Source organism: Cryptotermes secundus, unplaced genomic scaffold (genome assembly GCF_002891405.2).
Source record: "Cryptotermes secundus unplaced genomic scaffold, Csec_1.0 scaffold287, whole genome shotgun sequence".
NCBI lineage: Eukaryota > Metazoa > Arthropoda > Insecta > Blattodea > Kalotermitidae > Cryptotermes > Cryptotermes secundus.
In genome coordinates this window covers 111,631-119,584 of record NW_019723304.1, presented here as the reverse complement: position 1 = coordinate 119,584, position 7,954 = coordinate 111,631, and positions in this window count along the sequence as shown.

Here is a 7,954-nt window from a genome sequence, read left to right as displayed (position 1 = left end):
TGTGGCTGGGGGTGGACCTCTTGCGTCTTATCGCTGTGTATTTACTCATATGACCATCTCCAGTGGCCTAGTTAGCGGAGCGTCTTGCATACGGTATTACGCATGAATGCTGATTATCGCATTCTTAACCTCATTGCGTGTCCATGTGTTGTCATCTTTGCTCTTTCCCTGCAAAACACTTTTCGCAAGTCTCCAGGCACCTAGGTAATGACTTAAATTTTCAATCCCCAAATTTGATCCTCAACACATGATATAAGGGAAAACTCAAACTAGGTTCAGCTGTTTCCATGGTATGGGGGAAAACTCAAACTAGGTTCTGCTGATGCCATGATATTTGGGAAAACTCAAACTATGTTCTGCCTTTGTCATGGTATGAGGGAAAACCCAAAATATATTCTGCTGTTGCCTTGATTTGGGGAAAACCCAAACTATATTCTGCTTTTGCCATGATGTGGAGGAATACTAGAATTATATAACAAACAATATTGTAAAGTATTATCAAAAGTGATTATTGCTGCAAAGAAATTACACTATAATAAAATCATTTCTAAATCCAATAATAAAATGAGAAGTACGTGGGAAATTATAAATGAGGAAAAAGGGAAAACAAAAAGGGGCAATTGTGTTCAATCTTTAATGGTTGAAAACAAAGTAATAAGGAATCAGAACAAAATTGCAAATGCGTTTAATAAGTTTTTCATATCTATAGCTGATTCTACCATCCTAAATAAGAATGTATGTTCAAATCAGGAACTACCCACCCCAATTGACTACTTGATTGATTGATTTAACTTGCCAGTCAATAAGATTAAATGGCAATATGCCTCTACTCAAGAAATTACAAGAATTATTAAATCGTTAAAGACAAAAAATTCAACCGTATATGATGAAATCTCAAATAGAATCATAAAAGTAAGTCTGCCATTTATAGTCTCCCTCTGAATTACATCTGTAATAAAATTCTCAGTACTGGTGTTTTCCCGGACAGACTGAAATATGCCACAGTTAAACCACTTTTTAAAAAAGGTGAAACTCAAAATATGGCCAATTACAGGCCCATATCACTGCTAACTTCCTTTTCTAAGATAATTGAGAAATTAATGTATGCAAGACTCATTAATCATATAGAGTCAAATAATATATTAGCACAGGAACAGTACGGTTTTAGGTCTCACTCCTCAACTGAACAGGCAGCTTTCTCGTTAATGAACAGTATCCTATCTGCAATGAATAAAAATTAATGGTAGGAGGCTTATTTTGTGATCTACAGAAAGCATTTGACTGTGTCAACCACAAAATATTACTAGAAAAGTTAATATTTTATGGAATAGAAGGGAAATTTAAGTCACTTATAGAATCATATTTAATGGGTAGATACCAAAGAGTTGTAATAGGAAACAAATTCGACAGTAGAAGCTTTTCCGAATGGGAAGTAATCAAATGTGTTGTACCTCAGGGATCAATTTTTGGCCCACTATTTTTTCAGTTTTACATTAATGACTTACCTTCAATAAGCAATAGGAAAAATAAAACAGTACTTTTTGCAGATGACACAAGTATTATAATAACTGACAAATAAATTAAAACTTGAAATTAATCTCAAACAAACTTTAAAAGATATTGACACATGGTTTAATGCTAATTTACTTGCTTTAAATTTTAAAAAATCTCAATATATTGAATTTCGTTCCAAGAATTGTTATAATATTACCCCAATGACCATAGATGATGAAATAAAATTACCAAAGGTGAAAGAAACTAAATTTCTAGGACTAATTATTGATGATACCATCACATGGAAACAGCATATTAACTATGTTATCAATAAAATTGCAAGGTCATGTTATGCGTTGAGAAACATAAAGCATTTTATCCCATTAGATACATTAAAGGTAATTTATTTTGCACACATTCACTCCATTTTAAGCTATGGCATAATTTTCTGGGGTAACGCTTCCTATGCCTGCAATGTCTTTAGACTACAAAAGAAGGCTATGAGAATTATTGCAAATTTTGGTCCAAGAGAATCATGTAGACATCTATTTGAGAAATTCGAAATACTGTCATTCTATTCCCAATTCATATACTCATTGATTTTATTCACGATTAATAATGATCATCTTTTTAATGCTATTACCATGATTCATGAACATAAAACCCGAACCCATAATAATCTATATTTGCCTTCTGTGAACCTGACAAAGTATAGTCAGAGTGCATATGTGGCGGGTATTAAAGCCTTCAACCATTTACCTCAAACTTTAAAAGAGTTGACTTTGGATGTACCAAATTTTAAGAGAGCACTAAAGAGATTTTTACTTCATCACTCCTTTTATTCCATGAAAGAATACTACCAACAGAAATGGGTATAATGTGTAATGTAAGAGAACACACAGATTGTGACAACAAATGAACTGATATAGAAATATGTCATAAACTACAAATTATGTAATTATCCTGTTTTATTTGTCTCTTTTTTATTGATTGTCTCTTTTATATGCATTTTAATTTGACGCACTTGATTAATGGAATGAGTAATGAATGAATGTCTTAATGGAAATTTTATTTTATTTTAGTCCATTATAAATCTTGATAAAATTCTTGATCATTGTTTAATGTGTATTATAAGTATTATAAGTTTACCTCATTTAATTGGAATATTACTGTATTATTGTATAGCTACTATGTATTCTAAATTGACTTGTTCCATATCCTATGGTGTCTCACCTGTACTGGATTTATGGAATGTAAATAAATTCAATTCAATTCAATTCATGTTCTGCTGTTGCCATGATATGAGGGAATGTCAAACTATGTTCTTCTGTTGTCATGATATAGGGTAGAAAAAAAATATGTTCTGTTGTTGCCATGATATGGTATAAAATTCAAACTATGTTCTGCTGTTGCCATTATAAGGGGAAAAAATAAAACTATGTACTGCTGAAGATATTATAAGTGGGAAAATTAAAACTATGACCTGCTGTTGCCATGATATGGGCTAAAACCCAAACTAAGTTCTGCTGTTGCCATGATAAAGGAGAAAATTCAAACTAGGTGTTGCTCTGGTCATGATATGGGGGAAAACACAAATTATGTTCTGCAGTTGCCAAGATATGGCAAAAACTCAATATATGTTCTACTGTTGTCATGATATGTATTAGAACTCAAACTATATTCTGCTTTTGCCATGATATTTCGAAAACTCAAACTATATTCTACTGTTGCCATGATATTGGGCAAAACTCAAAATAAATTATGCTGTTTATATGATATGGGGGAAAACTAAAACTAAATTCTGCTGTCGCCATGATATATTTGAGAAATCAAATTATGTTCTTCTGTTGCCATAATATTTATGAAAATTCTACCTATATACTGCAGTTGTTGTGATATGGGAGAAAACTCAAAATATGTTCTAAACTTGAAATGATATTTGGAAATCTCAAACTGTTCTGCTGTTGACATGATATGAGTGAAAGCTCAAACTAAGTTCTGCTGTTTCCATGATATATGGGAAAACACAATATATATTTTGCTGTTGCCATAATATGTAAAATCTAAAAAATATTCTGCTGTTGCCATGATATGTGGGGAAACTCAAACTATGTTCTGCTGTTGCCATGATATGTGGGAAAACTCAAATTATGTTCTGCTGTTGCCATGATATTGGGCAAAACTCAAAATAAATTATGCTGTTTATATGATATGGGGGAAAACTCAAACTAAGTTCTGCTGTTACCATGGTATGGGGGAAAACTCAAATAAGGTTCTGCTCTTGCCATGATATGAGGGAAGACTCAAACTAGGTTCTGCTGTTGCCATGATATTTGGGAAAATTCAAACTATGTTCTGAAGTTGTCATGGTATTCGGGAAAACCCAAACTATATTCTGCTGTTGCCATGATTTGGAGGAAAACTAGAACTATGATCTGCTGTTGCCATGATATGAGGAAATATCAAACTATGTTCTTCTGTTGTCATGATATAGGGTAGAATTCAAAATATATCCTGTTGTTGCCATTATATGATATAAAAATCAAACTATGTTCTTCTGTTGCCATGATATGGGGAAAACTAAAATTATGTACTGCTGATGACATTATAAGGGAGAAAATTAAAATTATGTCCTGCTGTTTCCATGATATGGGCTAAAACCCAAACTATGTTCTGCTGTTAACATGATAAAAGAGAAAATTCAAACTAGGTTTTGCTCTTGTCATGATATGGGGGAAAACTCAAATTATGTTCTGCTGTTGCCATGATATGGCGAAAATTCAAATTTTGTACTACTGTTCCCATGATTTGTTTTAGAACTCAAACTATGTCCTGCTGTTGCCATGATATATTTTAGAAACAAAATTATGTTCTGCTGTTGCAATGATACTTAAGAAAATTTTACCTATGTACTGCTTTTGTCATGATATGTGGGAAAAATCAAATTATGTTCTGCTCTTGACATGATATTTGGAAATCTCAAATTTTCTTCTGTTGCCATGATATGAGAGAAAGTTCAAACAAATTTATGCTGTTGCCATGATATGAGGGAAAACTCAAACTAAGTTCAGCCGTTGCCATGATATGTAGGAAAACACAAATTATGTTTTGCTGTTGCCATGATATGGGAAAACAAAAAAATATTCTGCTGTTTCCATGATATGTGGGAAAACTCAAACAATGTACTGCTGTTCCATGATGTGGGGGAAACTTCAAAATATATTCTGCTCTTTCCATGATGTGGGGGAAAACTCAAAGTAAGTTCTGGTTTTACCATGGTATGGAGGAAAACTCAAACAAATTTCTGATGTTGAAATGATATGTTTGAAAGCTCAAACTATGTTCTGCTGTTGCCATGATGTGGGGGAATATTCAAACTATGTTCTGCCGTTGCCATGATATGGGGAAAACTAAAAATATATCCCTCTGTTTCCGTGATGTGGTGGAAAACACATAATATGATCTGCTGTTACCATGGTATGGGAGAAAACTCAAAAAATTTTTTAATGTTACCATGAAATGTGGAAAAACTCAAACTAGGTTCTGCTGTTGCCATGATATTGGGGAAAATCAAACTATGTTCTGCTGATGATATTATAACGGATAAAACTCTAACTATATTCTTCCGTTGAAATGATATGGGCTAAAACACAAAGTATGAAGTTCTGTTGCCATGATAAAAGAGGAAAAATTCAAAATAGCTTCTGCTGTTGTCATGATAAGGGGGAAAACTCAAATCATTTTCTACTGTTGCCATGAACTCTGGAAAACACAAACTATGTTCTAATGTTGCAGCGATATGTTTGAGAACTGAAACTATGTTCTGCTGTTGCCATAATATTTGCGAAAACTCTACCTATGTACTGCTGTTGTCAGGATATGGAGGAAAACTCAAATTATGTATCGTTGTTGCCATGATATGTGGAAAAAGAACAATGTTCTGCTGTTGCCATGATATGTTTGAGAAATTAAACTATGTACGCTGTTGCCATGATATTTATGAAGATTCTACCTATGAAGTTCTCTTGTCAGATATGGGGAAAAATTCAATATATGATCTACCCTTGACATGATATTTGGATATCTCAAAGAGTTCTGATGTTGGCATGATATGAGTGAAATTTAAAAATAATTTCTACTGTTGCCATGATATGTGAGAAAACTCAAACTAAGTTCTGCCGTTGCCATGATATTTGGGAAAACACAAAATATGTTTTGCTGTTGCCATGATATGGGAAAATTAAATAATATTCTGCTGTTGAGATGATATGTTGGAAAACTCAAAATATGTTCTGCTGTTGCCATGGTATTGGGGAAATCTCAGAACATATTATGCTGTTTCAATGATGTGGGGAAAAACTCAAACTAAGTTCTGCTGTTACCATGGTATGGGGAAAAACTCAAACAAGGTTCTGCTGTTTCCTTGATATGGGTAAAATCTCAAAGTTTGTTCTGCTGTTGCCATGATATGGGGGAAAAGTCAAACTACGTTCTGCCGTTGCCATCATATGTGGGAAACACAAATTATATTTTTCTGTTGCCATGAATTTGGAAAAAATTTGTTTGCCGTTGCCATGATATGTGTAAAAACTCGAACTAAGTTCTGCTGTTACCATGATATGGGGGAAATCTCAAAATACAATATGCTGTTTCCATGATGTGTGGGAAAACTCAAATTAGCTGCTGCTGTTACCATGATATGAGGGAGAACTCAAACAAGGTTCTTCTGTTGCCATAATATGATTGAAAACTCAAATTAACTTCTGCTGTTACCATGATATTTGGGAAAACTCAAAATATGTTCTGCCGTTTTCATGGTGTGCGGGAAAAACAAGCTATATTATGCTCTTGCCTTGATGAGGGGAAACCCAAACTATATTGTGCTGTTGACATGATGTGGAGGAAAACTAGAACTATGTTCTGCTGTTGCCATGATATGAGGGAATGTCAAACTAAATTCTTTTGTTTTAATGATATGAGGTAGAATTCAAAATATGTTTTGTTGTTGCCATTATATCGTATAAAATTCAAACTATGATCTGCCGTTGCCAAGATATGAGGTAAAGTAAAACTATGTACTGCTGATGACATTATATGGGAGAAAAATCAAAATATATCCTGCTGTTGCCATGATATGGTCTAAAACCCAAACTATGTCCTGCTGTTGCAATGATAATTTAGAAAATTGAAACTAGGTTCTGCTATTGTCTTGATCAGGGGGATAACTCAAATTAAGTCCTGCTTTTGATATGATATGGCGAAAAATCACAATATATTCTACTGTTGCCATGATATGTTTAGAATTCAAACAATGTTCTACTGTTGCCATGATATATTTGAGAAATAAAATTATGTTCTAATTTTGCCGAGATATTTAAGAAAATTCTACCTATGTAGAGATTTGTCATGATATGGTGAAAACTCAAAATATATTCTTTTCTTTACATGATATTGGGAAATCTCAAATTTTTCTGCTGTTGCCATTATATGAGTGAAAGTTCAAACTAATTTATATGTTGCCCTGATATGGGGGAAAACTCAAACGAAGTTCGGCCGTTGCCATGATATGTGGGAAAACACAAAATATGATTTGCTGTTGCCTTGATTTGTGGGAAAACTCAAACTATGTTCTGCTGTTGCCATGATATGTGGGAAACCTGAAAATATATTCTGCTGTTTCCATGATGTGGGGCAAAACTCAAACTATGTTCTTCTTTTACCATGGTATGGAGGAAAACTCAAACAAGTTTCTGCTGTTGCCATGATATGTTTGAAAGCTCAAACTATGTTTTGCTGTTGCCATGATATGGGGAAAACTCAAACTACATTCTGCCGTTGCCATTATATGTGGGAAAACACAAACTATTTTTGCTGTTGCCATGATAAGGGAAAAATGGAAAAATGTTCTGCTGTTGCCATGATATGTGGGAAAACTCAAAATATATACTCCTCTTTCCATGATGTGAGGGTTAAATCAAACTATGTTCTGCTGTTAACATGGTATGGGGAAAACTCAAACAAGATTCTGCTGTTGCCACGATATGGGGAAAACTCAAACTAGGTTCTGCTGTTGCCATGATATTTGGGAAAACTCAAACCAGGTTCTCCTGTTGCCATGATATTTGGGAAAATCAAACTATGTTCTGCTGTTGTCATGATATGAGGGAAAACTCAAATTATATTCTTCTGTTGCCTTGAATGGAGAAAACCCAAACTATATTCTGCTGTTGCCATGATGTGGAGGAAATCTAGATCTATGTTCTACTGTTGCCACGATATGAGGGAATGTCAAACTATGTTCTTCTCTTTTAATGATATGGGGTAGAATTCAAACTATGTTCTGTTGTTGCCATGATATTGTATAAAAATCTAACTATATTCTGCTGTGCCAAGATATTGGGAAAAATCAAACTATGTGCTGCTGGTGACATTATAAGGGAGAAAACTCAAACTATGTTCT